Source organism: Natator depressus, chromosome 23 (assembly GCF_965152275.1).
Source record: "Natator depressus isolate rNatDep1 chromosome 23, rNatDep2.hap1, whole genome shotgun sequence".
Lineage (NCBI taxonomy): Eukaryota > Metazoa > Chordata > Testudines > Cheloniidae > Natator > Natator depressus.
The window spans coordinates 5,319,154-5,342,296 of NC_134256.1; the positions used below are offsets into that span (position 1 = coordinate 5,319,154).

Here is a 23,143-nt window from a genome sequence, read left to right on the forward strand (position 1 = left end):
CACTAAAATTTATTAAAAAACAAAAGAGAGAAAGAGTATGGTTAAAAGATCAATATACATACAGACATGAGTTCAGTCCATTGAGGTTCAGATTCATAGCAGAGATGGTGAGCTTTGTAGTTGAAAAGAGTTCCTTTAGAATTCAGTTCATGGGTCATAGTCCAATGTCCAAATCTCATATTCAGCATAACTGGGACCTCAGTCTTGCGACTCAAACTTCCCCTGATGAAGCCTAAGCAGATCTGAGATGACAGAATCAGGACCCAAGGATCTTTTATACAATTTCATGTCTTTGACAAGTTGGGATTTCCTCGGGGAACAAAAGGTAATCAGGATGACTTTGAAGGAGGTCCATCACCGGTACTTTAGCTATATGCATTAACGTAAGGCCATTTGCTTGTTCCTCCACCATTCACAGTACATTTCAAAGAGAGATGAATACCAAGATATACCGTGTTTACAATTCATTTAAATGCTAGGCTGTTCTTTTGACCTCTGAATTATCAGAATACAGCATAGACAGGGACTGTTGATTACATTGCTGACCCTACTCATACATATGTAACTACACAAAAACACAAACATCATCTCCCCACATGTCTTTTGAGGGTTATTTATTTTGCAGGATGTTTAACCCTTGTTGCAGAATTGCATCGCAGGTCTGAAGCATACAAAGACGTATGCGGCTACTTCGGATTTATGAACAATCTTCATCTACTTTCCTCATCAGAACTACATGATTCAGCTGTTAAACTACAAAACAAACACAGGACCGACTTCCAAGAGGATTTTGCAGATGACCTGGTTCCATTTCGGGTGTTCACAAAAAACGAGGGAAACAAAATGGCAAAGACACCACTTCAGGTTTGAAGACAATGGAGTCTGTGTTTCCCAATGTTGACATTGCCTTACGGATTTTTTTGATGCTGCCAGGAACGAACGCTGGAGGGGAACGATCGCTTTCAAAATTGGCGCTAATAAAAAACAAGCTGAGGTCAAGCATGGATCAGATGAGACTGAATAATCTGGCTCTGATGTCAATAGAGTATGATTTGCTTCATCAACTGGATTTCAGAGACATCATCGAGGATTTCTCAGCCCTGAAGACCAGAAAGAAACTAATATAACAGCTGTTTTAGGTAAGAAATAGGCTATTTTGAATGAACTTAACTAATATTCTACATGTTTTAAGACTGAAATGGTCTTTATGGACCGCTTTATGGTCATTAAAAGGCAAGTTTAGTATAGCGTTAATAGCCTCAATGCCAATTGTGATAATTTTCTATTAAATTAGGAAAAAGACTTGCATACATGGGGTCCCCACAAAATCTAATAGCCCCAGGCCCACAGGAAAGTTAATCTGGCCCTGCACACAATCCAACAGGATATTAGTGGTCAACAGATCAAGATTTTGAAAAGGATACTCCACTAGGCATGCATTGTACAAAGCATATCATCACTATATGAAAGTGGTGAATATGAGGGAACCAGGATGCTACTCTGAGGGACAGAGTGTCACAGGGAGCTTTCATTGAGATCAAATGGAAAGTTCTAGGTACGGCTGATATAATTTTCAAAAGCTCTGGCTCGTTAAGAAATATTAAAATATTTTCTCAGACTATTAAAAAAGCCTGGAGTACCCATCAAAGGCAAGAAAGCTGCCGGACGTGTGATGGAACTGTTTCCTGTGATCTTAGCTGAAAGGTGGGCGGTGTTTAATTGAGACTTAAGGGACACATTGTTACTGAAAACAAACAAAGTATCCTATTTAACTAGCGGTTTAGACAAATCAGAACCGGGCCTCCCTCATGCGCTGCCCATTTGACTTCTCTCATCTCAGTCCAAATGTCCACTGCATAGCTCCATTTCCTCTTCCCGGGCCATGGTTTGAACAGAAAACTGCTTCTCTTGCTTGCTAAAAGATACAGGCCCAGCAGCTGAAATTCATTATACATGCAGCAGATCTGCCAAGCAGACACTGACCCGACATTGCACTGCTATGCAATTTCAAGGGTTCTGGGCTGTATTTTAGAAATGGCCCTAAAATACAGCTTTATTGCGGCTGATTCTGATTTTATCTTGTACCTGTTCTTTTGCTTGGGCTGTCTGGTGTTTTTCTTTTCAGTGCTTAAAAACTGCTAAGGCTAATTAAAGAAAATGTATTCAAATATTTGCAAAATACAGCATATGCCGGTGCACATCGGCAGGTGGACACTTCAATCAGTCAGTTTTTCCATATGTTTTGGTAAGTGTAATAAACCAAGCTACACACACAGATGTGGGTGTCCAAATGTGCTTTCTGCATCACTGACATTTTTCCAAACCATGATGGACTGACTCCAACCTCTGTGGTCCACCACAGCTGGCCTCCATAACCAGTCTGGACTCCCGCGGCTAGGGGAAGAGTGGCACAAATTGACCAGCAATTCTGCAGAGGAATCTGAATTCAGCTAATGCAGTTCACGAGTGGGCAGGGCCAGATGGGAAAAGCTGAGGTCAAGCTGCCTGTGAGCTGATTTCATTCACATCATTTGTTGGAAAGACCTCAGCTAGGCAGGTTCCTGGAAATGACCAGCTGGGATGTCAGACTTCCCTTCCCAATAGCCGTACTGCCACCTGTCCTCCCTCACAATATAACTGACCCAACAGAAAGAAAAGGAGGACTTGTGGCACCTTAGAGACTAACAAAATTATTTGAGCATAAGCTTTCGTGAGCTACAGCTCACTTCACCGGATGCACGCCTGTAGCTCATGAAAACTTATGCTCAAATAAATTTGTTAGTCTCCAAGGTGCCACAAGTCCTCCTTTTCTTTTTGTGGATACAGACTAACACGGCTGCTACTCTGAGACCCAACAGAGATATTTGAGTCTCCCGTGTGCCAGGAAATGAATGGGACTCTAACTCAAGAGTTGTAAGTTTGAAAACTTTCCTTCAACCTAGGGCTAAATCATCCTTGCTCCAATTACAGCATCCTGAAAAAGCCAAAGGCATTCAGACAACTCCAGTTCTTTGTATGCTTCAATAAGAATCAGCACATCCAAGACCAGGATCGAAAAAGGATTAGTAAATTCTAAGGACAGAAGGGACCCTTGTGATCACATGACCCCCCTGGATAACCCTGGCTGGAAACCTGCCCCACAGTAATTCCTAGAGCAGAGCCTTTAGAAACCCAGGCCACCTCAATTTAAACATTGTCACTGATGGAGACTCTGCCACAACCCTCGGTAAATTGTTCCCATGTTAATTTACACCTTATTTCTAGTGTGAATTTGTCCAGCTTCAACTCCCAGCCATTGAATTGTGTTAGACCAGTGGTTCTCAACCTGTGGCCCAATCAGCACACAGCTGAGGCCCATGTGACATCCTCGGGGCCATGCAGATTGTGTATTGTGTGGATGCGGCCCACGTAACACATAGGGAGCTGCACAGAGAACCACGGTGTTAGCTCCGTCTGTGCCAGATTGAAGAACCCATTATTAAATATTTGTTCCCCAGGGTGACAGGGTGCTCCACTCACCACTTAGCTGGGGCCTCCTCCTGGCCGTTCAGGGGGGGAACGGCTCACCAGGTCGACACCGCGTCCCGCGGCTGCACACACCATCTCTCTGCCTCTCTGGGTCTGCAGCCCCCTTCTCTCACTCCACACGCTGCTGCTGCCTCTTCGTGACTCAGCCCCCGGCCAGGTCCCTACACGCATGTCATAAATATAAAGGGAAGGGTAACAACCTTTATGTATGCAGTAATATAAAATCCCTCTTGGCCAGAGGTACAGAATCCCCTTACCTGTAAGGGGTTAATGAATTCAATTTACCTAGTTGGCACCTGACCAGAAGGACCAATGGGGAAAGAAGATACTTTCGGGGGGGGGGAGGTTTTGTTTTTGTGCTCAGTGTGTGTTCTCTCCGAGACAAAGAGAGAGACCAAGCAAGTAATCTAGCTCCTACTGAATGATACATCTAAATTACAGGAATAGTAAGTAATAGCAAGGAAATGCGTTAGAGTATCTTTTGTTTTAGCTTGTGAATTTTTCCTATGCTTAGAGGGAGGTTTATACCTGTTTTTTCTAACTTTAAAGTTTTGCCTAGAGGGGAATCCTCTGTGTTTTGAATCTGATTACCCTGTAAAATTACCTTCCATCCTGATTTTACAGAGGTGCTTCTTTTACTTTTTTTTCCTTTATAATAAAGTTCTGGTTTTTTAAAGAATCTGATTGGTTTTAGTGTCCTAAAAACCCAGGGATTTGGTCTGTGCTCGCCGCTACCAATTGGTGAGGATATTATTCTTAAGCCTCCCCAGGAAAGGGGGTGAAGGGGCTTGGGGGGAATATTTTGGGGAACAGGAACGCCTAGTGGTTCTTTTCCTTGAATCTTTGTCTAACTCACTTGGTGGTGGCAGCGATACCGTCCAAGGACAAGAAGGAATTTGTGCCTTGGGGAAGTTTTAACCTAAGCTGGTAGAAATAAGCTTAGGGGGTCTTTCATGCAGGTCCCCACATCTGTACCCCAGAGTTCAGAGTGGGGAGGGAACTCTAACAACGCGTCTTCCTTCAGCAGTGCCCACCAGTTGTCCGTCCCCCCGTCCCCTCAGTGGCTGGCAGGGGAACCTGGGCGCACCCTCGATTCCGGGTCCCAGCTCAGGGACCCCCTCAAGGTCTGGTCCCTTTGAGAATGTTCTGCCTTCCCCCGAGCCCTTTCCTTGCCAGCTGGCACCTCCCCTCGCTGGGGTTCGCCAGCCTCCTAAGGGAGTAACTGTGGGCTACCTGTCTCTGCAGCCTCCAAACCCTACTCCCTTCTCCCAGGGAGCGTCCACAGCCTTCCCCAGCAGCCAATTTCCTGGGTGGGGGGCCAGGAGCCTGAGAGCAGCCTGCAGCCCTTGTCTCTGCCCCCTCCCGGGGCACGGTGGAGGATCCAGGACTCTCCACAGCGGCCCAGGCTCCCTGAGCGGTTCTTACCATGGCCTGGCTCTGGCTTCTGGCCTGGCCAGGAGCAGGGCCTCAGGGAAGAGGAGGACCAGGCGGGTGGGGCCTTATGGTGAGGAGGGGCTAAGGTCCACCTCAGGATCCGCCCCCACCACCACCACCAGGAACAGGCTGGTGCTGCCTCTGAGCCTCAGGCAGGGGTGGAGCAGCACCACAGGGAATCCAGGACAAATGCCATCCCGGAGTCTTCAGCCCGGGGCCGGGATTCGAACTCTGTCCCACCCAATTTGGAATGGGTGGTCACCGTAGGCCCAACAGGTGGAGCGGGACCAGGCGCTGTCCGGCTCCGTCCCAGCTGGGTGCCTGGCCTCTCCTACCCCTGCTCTGCTCCTTACCCCTCCCGGCTGGCTTGCTGCTTCCCACCAGTCCCCGGCGCTGAGAGGGGCCTGGCAGACAAAGCAGGACTGAGCTGCTGGCCGTGTTCAAAGCCACGTGAGGTGGTTACCACATTCGTGCGTGACCTGAAGGGAATGTTCTGCTGGGGCCCACCTGCCCTGCCGCCTGGCATTGCAGAGGGCGGCCTGGCCAGATTTGAGTGTGATCTCCGTGCGGAGCATTGCTCCATCCGGGATGGCAGGTGCCAGAGCGGCGCTCCGTACTGCTCCGGCAACACTACAGCCCCTTGCTCTGCGGGACAGGCCATGGCTGTGTGTGTGTCTGGGACACACTCTTAATAGTGTCTCGTGTTGTTCTCTGCTCCCCGGGTTGCTCTTCTGGCATTCCCGGAGCTCTGGTGTTGACTGCCCCACTGTAGCTTGCAGCTTGCTGACCCAGCAGGCCTCTTGGCGAAGCAGAAAGTAACACCCCAGGCTCCGTTCAGCGGCGAAGGCTCGGCCAGATTTATGGGCCAACAAGACATGGTATCAGCACCCTGGCTCGACGGCTGTGGGTTACGCTCACGTGTGTGCCCGCAGAAAGATACCTGCTCCATCAACATAACGGCGTCCCCAGGTCGATACAGAGATGCCCCTCCTTGCATTCTCCTTTTATACAATGATATAAACAAGGCACGCCTTACATTCCATATGGTTACCACCGGTAGGGGTCTGTGGCCGTCCCTCCCTGTCAGTTTGGGAAGGAGGCCACGCCCCCTTGCTACCACGTATTGATACAGGCAATCCTTAATGGGGAATTAGCAGTCTCAGCGTCTGATCCTCTGGGCAGGGCAGGGCAATAAGCAGTCTATAGGGCTCTGGCCCCGTGGCAGGGCACAGCAACACGCAGTCTATAGGGGTCCAGCCTTCTGGGCAGGGCAGAGCAGTGAGCAGTCTTTCGTCTGACCTCCTGGCTCAGGCAGACAGCGGATAAATGCTGGCCTCTTGGTCTAGGGTGGGTAGGCAGCCACCCCAGAGGTGGGGCAGCCGCAGGGGGTAGAGGGACCTGGGCCTCCTTACTCCACCGGGTCCCAGCCCAGGGCCCTAACAGCGGTGGATGGTCCCGCCATCGGGTCAGTGGGGATCCCACCCAAACACGCTGATCTGAATTCTGGCAACACAACCAGACTATTGTCTGGTGTCCATGGGCTACTTCCTACTACCCCTTCACAGTGTACCTCTGTCTTATGGGTTCCTCTGTCTCCCCGGGGTACACGGCCAGCGGCTCCTCTGAGTCCTCGGCACTGCAGAGCTCACTCTTGGGCGTAGGGCTTACCAGCAGGCAAGAGGCATCTGTCTCCTTCTCTGACCCTTGCACAACTGACCTGCAGGGTCTGCCTTTTAAACTTGCTGTCCCGAGGGCTCCGAATCTTGGCTAACTGCTCAGGTCAAAAAGGAGTAACAGCTGCTAACCCAGCGACCTATCGGCCTTGTCGGAGCACTAGGCATAGCTAACAGTGTGAACTGAAGTAAGGTCAGAATAGTAACACTAACCAAGTAAGCACATTCCTGGCCCAAAAGGATGATACAGGAACACTCAGAGTCTCCAGTAACTAGGTAAAGAAGTTCCTAAGAGGCTGGTACAAGAAAACACGAACCGTGTAAACATAAGGAGGTGATGACAGTATAATGGATGAGGATATTTTGTTCATGCTACAAGGCACAACGGTGGTGTAGCAAGAGGGCATGGTCTTTCTCTCAGACTGATGGAGCAGAGCCGCTCTTCACCCCCTGGTGGGCGGAGCCAGGCAGTCCACGCTCAGTCCATCAGAAGCGGAGGGGCGGGTTGTTTCCATTAGGAGAAAGTGATAATGGAGACAGGCCTGTCTCTGTAAATAAACAGGGTTGCAAAGAATGTACAAAGTCTGGTTCCCCTGAGTCCAGGAGGAATCAAACAGCAGGAGAGAGTTTCTTTGCTTGCAATTCCCAGCCTCCTTTTGGCCAGCAATCTGCCCAACAAGATGTCTCTCTGAGCTTTTTCTCAGGGTCACACTACCAGTGCATCTGTGGCTGGTGCTTCCTTCTTTGCCTCCTTTTGTGGTATTTCTTCTGTTTCTTGCTAACACACACACACACACACACACACACACCTCTGCTAAAACAATACCCAGTGAAGTACAAGTTCCTGAGCAGCTTCATATGAGCCTTTCTTTTGGGTGGTGACATGAGCCAAGGTTTTGGGTGGACGCTGATTTTATTTCAGCCACCTGGCTTCAGGGAGGAGGTTTAATGGCTTCATGCAACTATCTTAACTGTAGGGCAGTGGGGTGACATCTCCAGTTTCAATGGGATTCACGCCAACTCATAAAACCCCCCCATCTGAGCTTAGCCCATCATCCCCATACCACCTACAATGGTAACTGTCTGAAGAACAGAGACAGAAAGAAACAAATCGTTTAACTGGTTGCAGATGATACAATCAGCTACCTACATAATGTCTCTCACAAGGTTTTTTATATCACACAACAAAAACGCTTCCTGCGTGATTTCCTGTCGGCCAGCTCTGATGATGCAATAAACCCTCTCCTGAGAACGTAGACTTTGGCTATCATGAACCTCTTTCTTTTCCAGTCCATGTCCTTGGGCCAGTGCCACCTCCAAATCATAAGCACTAGTGTCTGTTCCCAGTATGGAAGGGACTTGACACATGCACAGGGCATGACAGAAGCAGTCACCAGAGCCATTTTTAACTCTGAAGATGCCACGTCACGCTCTGCTGACCACTGAAATGGTGACCCCGGCTCACTCGACCTATGCGCTGGTTTTGCACAATCCACAAATAAACCTTCTATTCTGGGAGCAGAGTCCCACAAAACCCGGCACATCTGGGAGAGTCTGGGGAATTGGCCAGCTCTGTCCAGCCTCAGCTTGCTTTCATCCTTGGAAATTCCCTCCTCTCCGATTGTGAGCCTGTGACAATCAGGGTCCAGATGCCCCAGCAGGAGAATCATAGAATCATAGAAGATCAGGGTTGGAAGGGAACTCAGGAGGTCATCTAGTCCAACCCCCTCCTCAAAGCAGGACCAATCCCCTGCTTTGAACAGGGGGTCTGAACCCCGCAAAATAAGCAATTGAATCAACTGATAATATACAATATTCCTGTACAGTAAAAGTGTATTGCGTGAGGTACCATATAAAGACCGGTGAGACGCTGGCTAGGCATGTCATTGCGCGCTGCACGGGCGGGTTGTGTAGGAAGAGTTATGTATGTGTGCTGGAAATACGTTCTTAAAATGTGTTTGGGAGGCCGGGTGTGACCCTAGCCTGCCCGAGACATACCAAAGTAGATTCCCCATCTGCCCACCTCACAGGCAAAAGGCAATGACAGGATAGTGATGGGCCAGGTGAACAAAGCCATTGTAACGAGACCTGTCTCTTCTCTTGCTCAGTATCACCGACATCTCTGTTTTCTGTTACAAAACTAATTCTTCTCCTAATACTAAACCATCTCTGGGCTGTTATATTGAAGTTCAAGTGGGGGTCCCCAGCTAACCCAGCAGGCTGGTGTGTGCATTGTGTCTTCAGAGGCAACCAACGTAACAATTTCGGTGAGCGTCACAGCGAGAGGGACTGGACGCTGCAGAGAGAGGTCTCCTGGGAACTCAGGCGCCAGGGTTCGCTGAATGTTGCCAGGCCAGGGTTAGACTGGCAGATTCTCGAGAGGTTTGCTGGTGAGGCAGCCAGAGAAGCGTGGCAGGATGCTGACACACAGTCTAAGCACCAGCAAAGCTCTCAGTCCGATGTTTTAGCACGCACCAGGATATCATCTAGGCGTAACCGACTGGCTGAGAGGGGAAGGCCAAGTCGTACCTTCTGCCATTAGCCTTACTGTGACCATAGTTCCTAAAGTAAACATGGGGCGGCCCCCCCCACCCCCAAGCTCCATGCCCCATGCTGCCCACTGAGCTCCGCACCGCCCGGGGCTGGGGCTGATGGCTCCCCCGAACTCCATGCCCCATGCTGCCCACAGCTGAAGCTGAGGGCCCGAGCCCTGTGCCATCCGCAGCTGGGGCTGGAGCTGACCCCCACCCCGAGCTCCGCGGCACCCAGAGCTGGCCCTGGGGTTGAGTGCCCAAGCTCCGTGCCTCCTGCGGCTGGGGTTCGGGCTGACCCCTCACCTCCACATTGCCTGGAGCTGGGGCTGACCCCCTGAACCCCGCTGCCCGGCACCTTGCGTCGCCGCCGCCCACAACATTGCTTCGTACCCTCCTGGGGGGTGCACCTGACTATTTTTTGGTAGACTGGGCCTTTGTTCGTTTGCTTTTGCCCATTTTTGTCTAAAAGGTTGGGATGGCTGGGACGGTGCTGGCTAAAACGGGACGTAAAGTCACCCTAATTAGCCTCTCAAATGTGGCCGGTGCATTGCACAAGCCGAAAGGCATCACTTCAAACTGCCACAGACAGTTTTCCCAATGTCTTTTGGATTCACTCCCACTTTTAAGATCCAGTGTGGGAAACCAAAGGCAACTGGCTACAGCATCCAGGGTGTCGTCAAGTTGTGGTCATGGAGACGAGCCCTGTACAATGACATCATTTAATTTCCTATATAGTGCACACAGCATCTGGTGCTGTCGTCCTTTTCTTAACCAGCAGGACGGGGGAAGCCCAAGGGCAGTTTGAAGGCACATATAGGCCTTGCTGATCCCTTTCCTCAATTGCCTGTAATCCCTCTTCGCTGCTGGTAACAGGTGAGGCGGCAGGTTAATGGGCTGGTTCCCCCCCCCCCGAATCACTTTGTGCTGGACCCGTGTGATACGGCCCATATCTGTGTTGAATGGAGAGCCCAGCTCCTGATTCCTAACCAGGAAGCCTTTGAGTCCATCCTGCTGCTTCTCATTTAAGTGTTTGCACTTGGCTGGACCAGGTCCAAGAGAAGTTCTGCAAACTCAGTTTCTTCCTCGTCCCCTTTGTAAGCTTCCTCCAAGTCAGCATTTCCACTGGAGTCCATTTGGAACCATGGCTCCTTTTTTAACTCTTTGCTGCTTGTCCGAAAGATTCAGCAAATGAACAGGGATGTTTCTGGCTTCGTTTCCACAGGTGCTTTAGTAGCTAAGATGCTCCCCCCATGACCCCGGATCTCAAAGCAGGTCTGAACCACTCCCCATTTTCCCTTGCTGCAGAGCTACTGCACCATTTGGCTGTTATAATTAGGGTGACAGATAGATTCTGGCCGGGACAGTCCCTTTTTTTAAGCTCCATCCCAGCCATCCTGACTTTTCAAGAGTGGGGTGTGGAGGAACATGCGAGGAGAGAGGGGGGACGAGTGGCTCAGGCCAGCCCCGTGCGAGGTGGGAAGAGGGACGGCTCAGGCTAGCCCCTGTTTTCCCTTTGGTCACCCTACTTATAATGGTTTTTGCCTCTGGGGGCAGGACAACTTGTTCTCTGCAAGCCAATTGCCTACCAGCCATTTGTCTGACCAGGCCACTTCTTTAAAAGGAATTTCCACAGACTGAATTTGCAAAACACCCTTTCCTGGCATCAACTGCCCAGTTTTTAGTCGTGACATCCAATTATTAGCTGAGCCACTGTATCGAGAAACATGAGAACGGCCAGACTGGGTCACACCCAAGCTCCATCTCGCCCAGTGTCCTGTCTTCCGACAGCGGCCAGTGCCAGGTGCTTCAGAGGGAATGAACAGAACAGGTGATCACCAAGTGATCCAGAGTCCTTGCTCAGACTCCAGAAGTTCAGTTCTCAGAGCCAGTTTCCCCAGTTTTTGGATGTGGGTGTCCTTGCCCCAGTCACTGTCCCCACTTGAGGCCAATTAGGTGGTTCGGTTTGGGATCTCCAAGCATTGTTAGCCAGTCTGGCCTAATAACTTACGTCTGAGCCCGTGCCAACGATTCCTGCGCACATCACAGATCCTTTCACATACTCAACAGCCAACAGTCTAACCCTGGCCTGGCAACATTCAGTGAACCCTGGCGCCTGAGTTCCCAGGAGACCTCTCTCTGCAGCGTCCAGTCCCTCTCGCTGTGACGCTCACCGAAATTGTTACGTTGGTTGCCTCTGAAGACACAATGCACACACCAGCCTGCTGGGTTAGCTGGGGACCCCCACTTGAACTTCAATATAACAGCCCAGAGATGGAGTACTTGTGGCACCTTAGAGACTAACCAGTTTATTTGAGCATGAGCTTTCGTGAGCTACAGCTCACTTCATCGGATGCATAGCATATTGTGGAAACTGCAGAAGACATTATATACACACAGAGACCATGAAACAAAACTTCCTCCCACCCCACTGTCCTGCTCGTAACAGCTTATCTAAAGTGATCATCAAGGGAGGGCCATTTCCAGCACAAATCCAGGTTTTCTCACCCTTCCCCCCGCCCCCCCCACAGACACACATACAAACTCACTCTCCTGCTGGTAATAGCCCATCCCTCTTTGAAACCTCTCTTTATAATGCGCATGATAATCAAGGTGGGTCATTTCCAGCACTAATCCAGGTTTTCTCACCACCGCCCCCCCCCCCACACACACACACCCCCCTCCAAAAACTACACACACAAACTCACTCTCCTGCTGGCAATAGCTCATCTTACAATGTGCACAGCAATAATCCAAGTTTAACCAGAACGTCTTGGGAGGGGGGTTGTAGGAAAAAAACAAGGGGAGATAGGCTACCTTGCATAATGACTTAGCCACTCCCAGTCTCTATTCAAGCCCAAATTAATAGTATCCAATTTGCAAATGAATTCCAATTCAGCAGTTTCTCGCTGGAGTCTGGATTTGAAGTTTTTTTGCTTTAAGATAGCGACCCTCATGTCTGTGATTGCGTGACCAGAGAGATTGAAGTGTTCTCCGACTGGTTTATGAATGTTATAATTCTTAACATCTGATTTGTGTCCATTTATTCTTTTACGTAGAGACTGTCCAGTTTGACCAATGTACATGGCAGAGGGGCATTGCTGGCACATGATGGCATATATCACATTGGTGGATGTGCAGGTGAATGAGCCTCTGATAGCGTGGCTGATGTTGTTAGGCCCTGTGATGGTGTTCCCTGAATAGATATGTGGGCACAGTTGGCAAAGGGCTTTGTTGCAAGGATAGGTTCCTGGGTTAGTGGTTCTGTTGTGTGGTATGTGGTTGTTGGTGAGTATTCGCTTCAGGTTGGGGGGCTGTCTGTAGGCAAGGACTGGCCTTTCTCCCAAGATTTGTGAGAGTGTTGGGTCATCCTTCAGGATAGGTTGTAGATCCTTAATAATGCGTTGGAGGGGTTTTAGTTGGGGGCTGAAGGTGACGGCTAGTGGCGTTCTGTTATTTTCTTTGTTAGGCCTGTCCTGTAGTAGGTGACTTCTGGGAACAAATAAACTGGTTAGTCTCTAAGGTGCCACAAGTACTCCTTTTCTTTTTTCTTTTTACGAACACAGACTAACATGGCTGTTACTCTGAAGCCCAGAGATGGTTTAGTATTAGGAGAAGAATTAGTTTTGTAACAGAAAACAGAGATGTCGGTGATACTGAGCAAGAGAAGAGACAGGTCTCGTTACAATGGCTTTGTTCACCTGGCCCATCACTATCCTGTCATTGCCTTTTGCCTGTGAGGTGGGCAGATGGGGAATCTACTTTGGTATGTCTCGGGCAGGCTAGGGTCACACCCGGCCTCCCAAACACATTTTAAGAACGTATTTCCAGCACACATACATAATTCTTCCTACACAACCCGCCCGTGCAGCGCGCAATGACATGCCTAGCCAGCGTCTCACCGGTCTTTATATGGTACCTCACGCAATACACTTTTACTGTACAGGAATATTGTATATTATCAGTTGATTCAATTGCTTATTTTGCGGGGTTCAGACCCCCTGTTCAAAGCAGGGGATTGGTCCTGCTTTGAGGAGGGGGTTGGACTAGATGACCTCCTGAGTTCCCTTCCAACCCTGATCTTCTATGATTCTATGATTCTCCTGCTGGGGCATCTGGACCCTGATTGTCACAGGCTCACAATCGGAGAGGAGGGAATTTCCAAGGATGAAAGCAAGCTGAGGCTGGACAGAGCTGGCCAATTCCCCAGACTCTCCCAGATGTGCCGGGTTTTGTGGGACTCTGCTCCCAGAATAGAAGGTTTATTTGTGGATTGTGCAAAACCAGCGCATAGGTCGAGTGAGCCGGGGTCACCATTTCAGTGGTCAGCAGAGCGTGACGTGGCATCTTCAGAGTTAAAAATGGCTCTGGTGACTGCTTCTGTCATGCCCTGTGCATGTGTCAAGTCCCTTCCATACTGGGAACAGACACTAGTGCTTATGATTTGGAGGTGGCACTGGCCCAAGGACATGGACTGGAAAAGAAAGAGGTTCATGATAGCCAAAGTCTACGTTCTCAGGAGAGGGTTTATTGCATCATCAGAGCTGGCCGACAGGAAATCACGCAGGAAGCGTTTTTGTTGTGTGATATAAAAAACCTTGTGAGAGACATTATGTAGGTAGCTGATTGTATCATCTGCAACCAGTTAAACGATTTGTTTCTTTCTGTCTCTGTTCTTCAGACAGTTACCATTGTAGGTGGTATGGGGATGATGGGCTAAGCTCAGATGGGGGTTTTACGAGTTGGCGTGAATCCCACTGAAACTGGAGATGTCACCCCACTGCCCTACAGTTAAGATAGTTGCATGAAGCCATTAAACCTCCTCCCTGAAGCCAGGTGGCTGAAATAAAATCAACCTCCACCCAAAACCTCGGCTCATGTCACCACCCAAAAGAAAGGCTCATATGAAGCTGCTCAGGAACTTGTACTTCACTGGATATTGTCTCCGTGCTTAGATCTGCTGCAGGACAGTGTTTCTTTGGAAGAGACAGCCCAGCCTGCACTAGCCGCAAAGTTCCCTCACTGAGAGCTGAAATGACTGAGCGCCGGGTGGAACCGAGAGAGGCCGACACAGAGGCAGGTGGTAGCAGAAGGTGACAGTGCAGGGCCATTGGGGACGCAGCGGTAGGGTGAACAGTGGCACGACAAACAACAGCGGCCAGAGCATTGGACTATGTTTTAGTAACTTTGCTCCAGAATGCTAGATTTGTGACTGGAAACCTTATATAAATATACATTTCCTAGTAGGCCAAGATTTTTAAAATGCATTATTTGCCAAGGTCATTATCTGACATCATCGCTATCTCAAGAGGTCATTATCTTGGAGAGTTTCTGTACAAAACTTCTTGATTATTATAATTACTTTTTATGTAAGAACTGCCATATTGGGTCAGACCAATGGTCCATCTATCCCAGTGTCCTGTCTTCTGACAGTGACCTTTCCAGGTACTTCAAAGGGAATGAACAGAACAGGGAATCATCAAGTGATCCATCCCCTGTCATTCACTCCCAGCTTCTGGCAAACAGAAGCTAGGGACACTCAGAGCATGGTGTTGCATCCCTGCCCATCCTGGCTAATAGCAATTGATGGACCTAACCTCCATGAACGTATCTAGTTCTTTTTTGAACCCTGTTCTAATTTTGGCCTTCACAACATCCCTGGCAAAAAGTTCCACGGGTGACTGTGCGTTGTGTGAAGAAATACTTCCTTTTGTTTGTTTTAAATTTGCTGCCTATTGATTTCATTGGGTGACCCCTGGTTCTTGTGTTAAGCGAAGGGGTAAATAACACTTCCTTATTCATTTTCTACCCACTGCAGAAGCCATCTACTCCAACTAGCACTAGTACAAGCTGCAGAATCTTCAAAAGACATTAAAAAGCCATAAATTTAATGGCTTTTTTATACTCTTTTTATTCAGCAAGAGTCTAAAAGGACTGAACGTCTTGGAAACAAATAGAAGATACACTGGGATTGAAGTTCAAATTAGTCCAACCTGGGAAAACCTGCTGGCTTTCTTATGAGCAACTCTTGGCTGTTGTTTTAAAATTACTGCAGCTGTTATTACTGGCTTTGGGAAGCATCCACCAAGATAGGACAGATCTAAGTAGTGAGGCTGGTGGACTACTTTTGTTACTAAGTTCAGAGAAGACTATCGCCATTCTCTCTTGTAAGTCTACAGTTGCAACCACTCGGGTCATTAAACCAGGTCATGCAGGCATCTGCCACAACAGTAGTAGATCTTTGTCCAGCAATAGAAGCTACCCTTGGATCTATCAGAGAGCTATCCATTGAAAATGTACTGGAAGAAGCAAAGACTTCAGTCCAGAAGTTGACTAATGAAAGTACTTATATTGACTCCTTAAGTGAAGAGGACAAGAAGTGTTTGTTAAACCAGCTGAAAAAGTACACAGACTTGATTCTTACAAATCTACAATAGCAATTTCTGGATTCTACTCAACCTCCACATAGCTATTACAGATGCCTGTCTTATAAAACACCGACAGTTGAGTGGAGGGGGGCATTACCAGCAATAGGGCTGCTATGTGATCAGGACAGAGTACAGAATTTTGAACACAAGAGTGGAATAGCATACGATGAATGAATGAAGATTTAACTTCAACTTCTTTATCATCACTAGTGGTTCGACCCAATCTTTGTGCTATGTTTCCTGGGATGAAAGAAGTAGGAATTCATCTCTTGCTATTCCCAGTCACAACACCTACAGCTGAGCATTCATTTACCTCATTGAATAGAATTCTGTGTTCTGAAACAAGTCACCTTCTGCCTGATCATGAGCATATCATGAAGGACTGGAAGTACCGGACACACAAGAAGACACCAAAGAGTGCAAAATTACAAGAAGAAACCAAGAAGGATGTAGATATAGTGCTTGAGTAGCCAACTTTAATTTTTGTGATGATTTTATAACATGAGTTAAATCTAATAAAATGGTCGGGAAACATTTTTCAGTTTTTACTCTGGTGCCATACAGCCCACCTTCGCCCTCACGGTCTCAATCCTCGTCAGCTCTTACCCCTCCTGAATATTCCAACACCCTCCCTAATTTCAATTCCTGGGGAAAACACTGAGTCGTTCAGAGGCCAACAAGTGGTTCTTTCATCTCCTTCAATTTTCTTAAACCTGGCAGTGACACTCTGTACCTCAAAATAGCATCCCGGAACCCCCATATTCACCACCGTGACATGATGGTGATGTGTATTGTACAATGTATGCCTTGAGAGGTATCACTTGAAAAGTCTTGATCTATTGAACATTAATATCCTATTGGATTGTGTGTACTACCATTGTATAAGAAGTTATGAAGAAGTGCTATATGTCTGTCATTGAAATATGTGGTAAGTCGAAACCTTACTTTAGTTCAGGCCTCAGGCTCCTCACCAGGCCTCTTATACAAGGCCTTATGTCTCAGGTTCTCTTTCTACTACAGCCCACAGCCAGCCTTTCAGTGGCAACAAAGGAGCAACTGACACTGACAAGACAGATTTACATCAAGATCAGCCAGACACCATTGATGGCCCATTAAGGAGAATCCACTCTCCCAAATGGTACATGATGGAGGTGGCCGAACCCCTGTGACACAGCAAGGCTCTCTCTAGCAGCTGGAAATAAGTATAAAAGAGGGACAGTGACATCACCTCTTGGCCTCTCTCCTCCCTCATCTCAACGCCTGGAAGATCACTGGGAAGACAAAAAGACTTTGAACTGGGCAGATTGGTCCCATGCTGAGAAGAGAATTCAGCCTGGAACCTGTCTGTGGGGTGAGAAAAGCTGTCTGATTCATGTCTTGCTTAGTCTGATAACGTTTAGAATTTAGACTGAGATTTTATTTTTATTTCATATGTAACCAACTTTCACCTTATGCCGAACACTTATAACCACTTAACCACTCTCTTTCTGCAGTCAATAAATGGATTTTAGTGTTTTATCTTTACCAGTCAGTTTCTCTACAGTGCTTGGGGAATCTGCTCAAGCTGGTGCATGTCCACCAAACATTACTGAGTTTGCCTTGTTCAAGAGAAGGTCTCGAGCAGAGTCAGATGGTACATCACTGGGGTGCAAGGCTGAGGCTGGGGGCATTGACTAGAGTCTCCCTGTTTATAATTCATGAGCATTCATGCAACTCAGCTAGGTGTGTGTCTCCACATGGCGATGGCCGAGCGATCACAGCACCTGGAGGGGTTTGCTGCTTCTCACTAGCATAGTATTGTGAGAGACAGCCCAGGCTGGAGAGTTTAAGGGGACTCAGCCATCCCACAGGCTAGGTTGTACCCCGGGGGATGGCACACTGACCATTACACATTTTCCCCCCATTGATCCTGTTACAGTCCAGTTTTTCTACTGTGGAAGCAAAGATGTTTGAAAGGCAATGGTCGCAATTCCAGAAAGTAACGTAACTAAATTTAATATCCCTGTGGCAGGAAAAACAACACAGTGGCCCCACAGTGTAGCATTTAATTTCAGAAAGGGGAACTAAACAAAAAGGAGGAGGTTAGTTAAACAGAAATTAAAGGGTACAGCGCCAAAAGTGAAATCTCTGCAAGCTGCATGGAAACTTTTTAAAGACACCATAATAGAGGCTCAACTTCAGTGTATGCCCCGAACTAAAACCATAGTAAGAGAATCAAAAAAGAGCCACCGTGGCTAAACAACAAAGTAAAAGAAGCAGTGAGAGGCAAAAAGGCATCCTTTAAAAAGTGGAAGTTAAATCCTAGTGAAGAAAACCGAAAGGAACATAAACACTGGCAAATGAAATGTAAAAATACAATTAGGAAGTCCAAAAAAAATTTGAGGAACAGTTAGCCAAAGACTCAAACAGTAATAGCAAATTTTTTTTTAAGTACATCAGAAGCAGGAAGCCTGCTAAACAACCAGTGGGGCCACTGGCTGATCGAGGTGCTAAAGGAGCACTCAAGGACGATAAGGCCATTGCGGAGAAACTAAATTAATTCTTTGCATCGGTCTTCACGGCTGAGGATGTGAGGAAGATTCCCAAATCTGAGCCATTCTTGTTAGGTGATAGATCTGAGGAACTGTTCCAGATTGAGGTATCATTAGAGGAGGTTTTGGAACAAATTGATAAATTAAACAGCAATAAGTCACCAGGACCAGATGGTATTCGCCCAAGAGTTCTGAAGGAAGTCAAATGTGAAATTGCAGAACTACTAACTGTTGTCTGTAAGCTGTCATTTAAATCAGCTTCTGCACCAGATGACGGGAGGATAGCTAATGTGACGCCAATTTATAAAAAGGGCTCCAGAGGTGGCCCCGGCAATTACAGGCCTGTAAGCCTGACTTCAGTACTGGGCAAACTGGTTGAAGCTATAATAAAGAACACGATTGTCAGACATATAAATGAACATAATTTGTTGAGGAAGAGTTAACATGGTTTTAGTAAAGGGAAATCATGCCTCACCAATCTACTAGAATTCTTTGAGTGTACTTAGATTTTCAGAAAGCCTTTGACAAGGTCCCTCACCAAAGGGTCTTACGCAAAGTAAGCTGCCCTGAGATAAGAGGGAAGGTTCTCTCATGGATTGGTAAATGGTTAAAATATAGGAAAAAAAGGGTAGGTATAAATGGTCAGTTTTGAGAATGGAGAGAGGTAAATAGTGGTGTCCCCCAGGGGTCTGTTCTGGGACCTGTCCTATTCAACATATTCATAAATGATCTAGAAAAGGGGTAATCAGTGAGGTGGCAAAATTTCCAGATGATACAAAATTATTAAAGATGGTTAAGACCCAGGCAGACTGCAAAGAGCTACAAGAGGATCTCACAAAACTGGCAACAAAACGGCAGATGAAATGTTGATAAATGCAAAGTAATGCACATTGGAAAGCATCATCTAACTATTGTGGCAAATTGCCGGCACTACTATGATGGGTCTCGCGCTTTCTCTTCTTGGCGGGGGGTTCAGGGCACCGTTTCTTGCCCCTGAACTGGGGTATTAACTGCCCCACTAGTGTCCTAGAGGAGGGGAGTGGAGAGGGAGGGACTGGGGCCTGCCCTCTACTCCGGGTCCCAGCCCAAGGGCCCTAGGGATAGCAGTAAAACACTAGAACTAGCGGTTTGTTCCCCAGGCTACTTCCCTCTCCTGCCATTCAGCTTGTGGGGCTTCCTGCCATCCCTCTGCACCAACCAGGTGTCCCTTTACCGAGGGTCTTGGTCTTCTTAGCCCATCACAGCACTTCTCCAAACTCTCCTCTGCTTCCCTTCAAACTGCTCTCTGCTCCAACACCAATCCACTCCACTTCAGCTCCTCCTCTTGTCTGATTGAAGCAGGGGGGTTTTATCATGTGACTGGCTTCAGGTGCTTTAATTGGCTTTAGGTGCTTTAATTAATTTATAGCAAACTTTCTTCCCTCTACAGGTTCCCTTCTAACACTCTCCTGCTGCCCTCTGACCATGCTGTATCACACTATACATATACAATGATGGGGTCTAAATCAGCTGTTACCACTCAAGAAAGAGAACTTGGAGTCATTGTGGATAGTTCCCTGAAAGCATCCACTCAATGTGAACAGAATGCTGAGAATAATTAAGAAAGGGATAGATAATAGGACAGAAAATATCATGTTGCCTCTATATAAATCCACGGTACGCCCACATCTTGAATACTGTGTGCAGATGTAGTCGCCCCATCTCAAAAAAGAGAGATTGGAATTGGAAAAGATTCAGAAAAGGGCAACAAAAATGATTAGGGGTATGGAACGGCTTCCATATGATTAATAAGACTGGGACTTTTCAGCTTGGAAAAGAGATGGCTAAGGGAAGATATGATTGAGGTCTATAAAATCACGACTGGTGTAGAGAAAGTAGATAAGGAAGTATGGTTTACTACTTCTCATAACACAAGAACTAGGGGTCACCAAATGAAATTAATAGGCAGCAGGTTTAAAAAAAACAAAAGCGGGTATTTCTTCACATGACGCACAGACAACCTGTGGAACTCCTTGCCAGAGGATGTTGTGAAAGCCAAGACCATAAAAGGGTTCAAAAAAGAACTAGGTAAATTCATGGAAGACAGGTCCATCAATGGCTATTAGCCAGGATGGGCAGGAATGGTGTCCCTAGCCTCTGTTTGCCAGCAGCTGGGAAGGGGCGACAGGGGATGGATCACTTGATGATGACCGATTCTGTTCATTCCCTGGGGCACCTGGCACTGGCCACTGTCGGAAGACAGGACACTGGGCTAGATGGACCTTTGGTCTGACCCAGTAGGACCGTTCTTATGTTCTTATGTAATTAAAAGAAATAAACCTAACCTGAGGTAAAACTAGTCCAGCCCCGGAGCACCCCGGGAGTCAGCACCTATGCTGTGAACCGCGTGCATGGGGAAGTGGGATCCACCAGCGTCACAGGGGTGCAGGTGGGGGTAAATGGGGCTACCTTGAAGGGTTCATGTTTAGTCCATCCACCTGGAAACAGTCAGGGCACACCCTGACCGTTGTGTAGGAGCAACACATTGCTCCGTCCAAGGACGAGGACCAGATATGAACCCTGGGAAGTTAATTAAAGGACAGTAATCGTGGGAAGCTTCCTTGGCCTGGCCTCAAGGCCTGAGAATTAGGATTGTAGTAGATAGAGGCTGGAAAATAAGAATATTAATCAAAGTCATGTATTCCTTTGTTGTGTCTTTTTGCGGTGGAAGTAGGTAATGCGCAGGGGGGAGAAATATAATAAAAGGGAAGGTGGAAAGCTGACAGGGAGCAGCCCATTTCAGCTGACCAGCTTGCTTGCTTGGATAAATCTGTGTTCTGTCTCATCATTGAACCGCCACACTACCTCATGACATATTAAGATGGGGTAAATAATGCTGCCTTGAGGGAGGCAGGGATAGGGGCAGCCAAAGGTCTCGAAACTGCAGATGGAGGCATAAAAAAAGCCTCTGTCTCACCACATATTTTGCAAACACCAAAAGACACGGGGTGAGGAGGGGCTGGAAGAGGAGGGGAGAGACCAGGTCACATCTGGGGGAGGGAAGTGATTGGCAAGGAAGAGGCGATGGGGGCTCCCACGATGGGGGGAGAGGGCGTGTGCGGGGCGTAGAGGACTGGGGGTTTCCTGCCTTTAGCAGGACAGCAGAGCCTCCTCCCATTTGGCGCCCCGTGTGCATCTGGGGGTGGCATATCGCTGGAGGCTGCCCCCATGGGTTGAGGCAGTGGGGATTTCCCCAGCCTGCAGGGGAAGGGCTGCGGGAGGATCTCCCCGGCTCCCTTGGCTGCCCGTGTCCCCCCCCCACCCCCCCTGCTTACCGTCTATGTTCTCCCCGTCGCTGACGGGCAGCAGGTTGCAGCCCGTGTCCTGGGGGCTCAGCTCGGGCTCGGGGCGGTAGGAGTGGGCCTATCCCCCGCGGCTCGGGGCTAGAGGAGACGCGGCAGGAGGCGGTGTTCCCCCTCTTCCTTCGCCGCCTAGCCCCGGCCGCCCGGCACGATGGAGAGGGAGCCCGGCACCGCTGGTGGCGAGAAGAAAATAACAAGCGGGCGCGGAAGAGCCAGCAGAGCAGAGGGTGCCCTGCCCTACGGGGGCGGGGGGGGAAGGCGGCTGCCTGAAAGTGGCCAGTAAAAAGTGATGGGGCCCTGCCCCCCCCCCCGCACCCCGTTCCGGCGCCCCTGCTGCCCTAGCATCGTGAGATTTTCCCGGGGTGCCCAGATTGGCTGGGGACCTTGGGCACGGCCCCGTGGGCCTGTGTGTTAATCTACTCCACTGCTCTAGCCCTCAGGGCCCAGCTAGGGTTGCCACCTGCCTAATCGCACAAACCCAAACACCTTTGCCCTGCCCCCCTGCCCTGTCCTGCCCCTTCTCCGAGGCCCCACCTCCCCACGCACTGCAGCCTCCTCCCTCCGTCGCTCGCTCTCCCCCACCCTCACTCACTTTCACCGGGCTGGGGCAGGGGGTTGGGGTGCGGGAGGGGGTGCGGGCTCTGGGCTGGGGCCAAAGAGTTTGGAGTATGGGAGGGGGCTCTGGGCTGAGCCTGGGGCAGGGGGTTGGGGTGCAGGAGGGGGTGTGGGAGGGGGCTCAGGGCTGGGGGAAGGGGTTGGGGTGCGGGAAGCGGTGCAGGGTGTTGGGCTCTGGGAGGGAATTTGGGTGCGGGAGGGGACTCTGGGCAGGGGTAGCGGGTTGGGGTGCAGGGGGGGTGAGGGAGGGGGTGCGGGATCTGGGAGGGAGTTTGGGTGGGGGAGGGGGCTCTGGGCTGAGCCTGGGGCAGGGGGTTGGGGTGCGGGAGGGGGCATTGGGGTGCAGACTCCGGCTGGGTGGCGCTTACCTCAGGCAGCTCCTGGAAGCGACAGCATGTCCGACAGCAGCTCCTAGACTCAGGGGTGGCCACGTGGCTCTGCGGACAGCCCCTGCCTGCAGACACCGCCCCCTCAGCTCCCACTGGCTGCGGTTACCAGCCAATGAGAGCTTCAGAGTCGGGGTTCGGAGTGGGGGCAGCATGCGCTGCGAAGACCCCCTAGCTGCACCTCCGCCTCGGAGCTGCTGCCAGACAGACCAGCTGCTTCTGGGAGCGGCACGGAGCCAGGGCAGGTAGGGAGCCGGACTTTTAGCGGCCTAAAATCTCCTGGATTGGCTTCAGTAGCCTCTGGGAGATTAAGCCTGATTCTGGGAGACTCCTGGCCAAACCGAGAGGGCTGACAACCCTATGCCCAGCATCTATCTTCTGTCCTTCCCACTAGTACACAGCTGGCTCAAGGCGTCCGGCTCACATCTCGCTCCCGCACACAGCTGGACCGTGGCCCTGCTGCTTGCAGGCTCAGTGAAATTCCCTCACAGCTAGAGCCTCTCCCCAACCCTCCTGCAAGCCGATTCCTTCCTGTTTTTCACCTTGTGCTTCGGCTCTTCAAAGCCGTTTTCTACCAATGCCTAGAATGGTTCAGCCTGAGGAGAGAGTTAAAGAATTCAGGAAAGATGTGCTCCATGTGGGCGGAGGGAAGTGATTTTGTACCGTTTTTCAGCCA

The 23,143-nt window shown here is 49.2% G+C and overlaps 1 long non-coding RNA gene across 1 annotated transcript; it reads right to left on the reverse strand.

Moving 5' to 3' along the window:
• Positions 1-361: 361 nt before the first annotated feature.
• On the reverse strand, positions 362-23,102 carry LOC141976506 (uncharacterized). The gene is made up of 4 exons (XR_012636109.1): positions 23,010-23,102; positions 21,440-21,639; positions 3,520-3,689; positions 362-1,100 (listed from the first exon to the last, which is right to left on the reverse strand). It is a non-coding gene; the product is annotated as an uncharacterized LOC141976506 (long non-coding RNA).
• Positions 23,103-23,143: the final 41 nt, after the last annotated feature.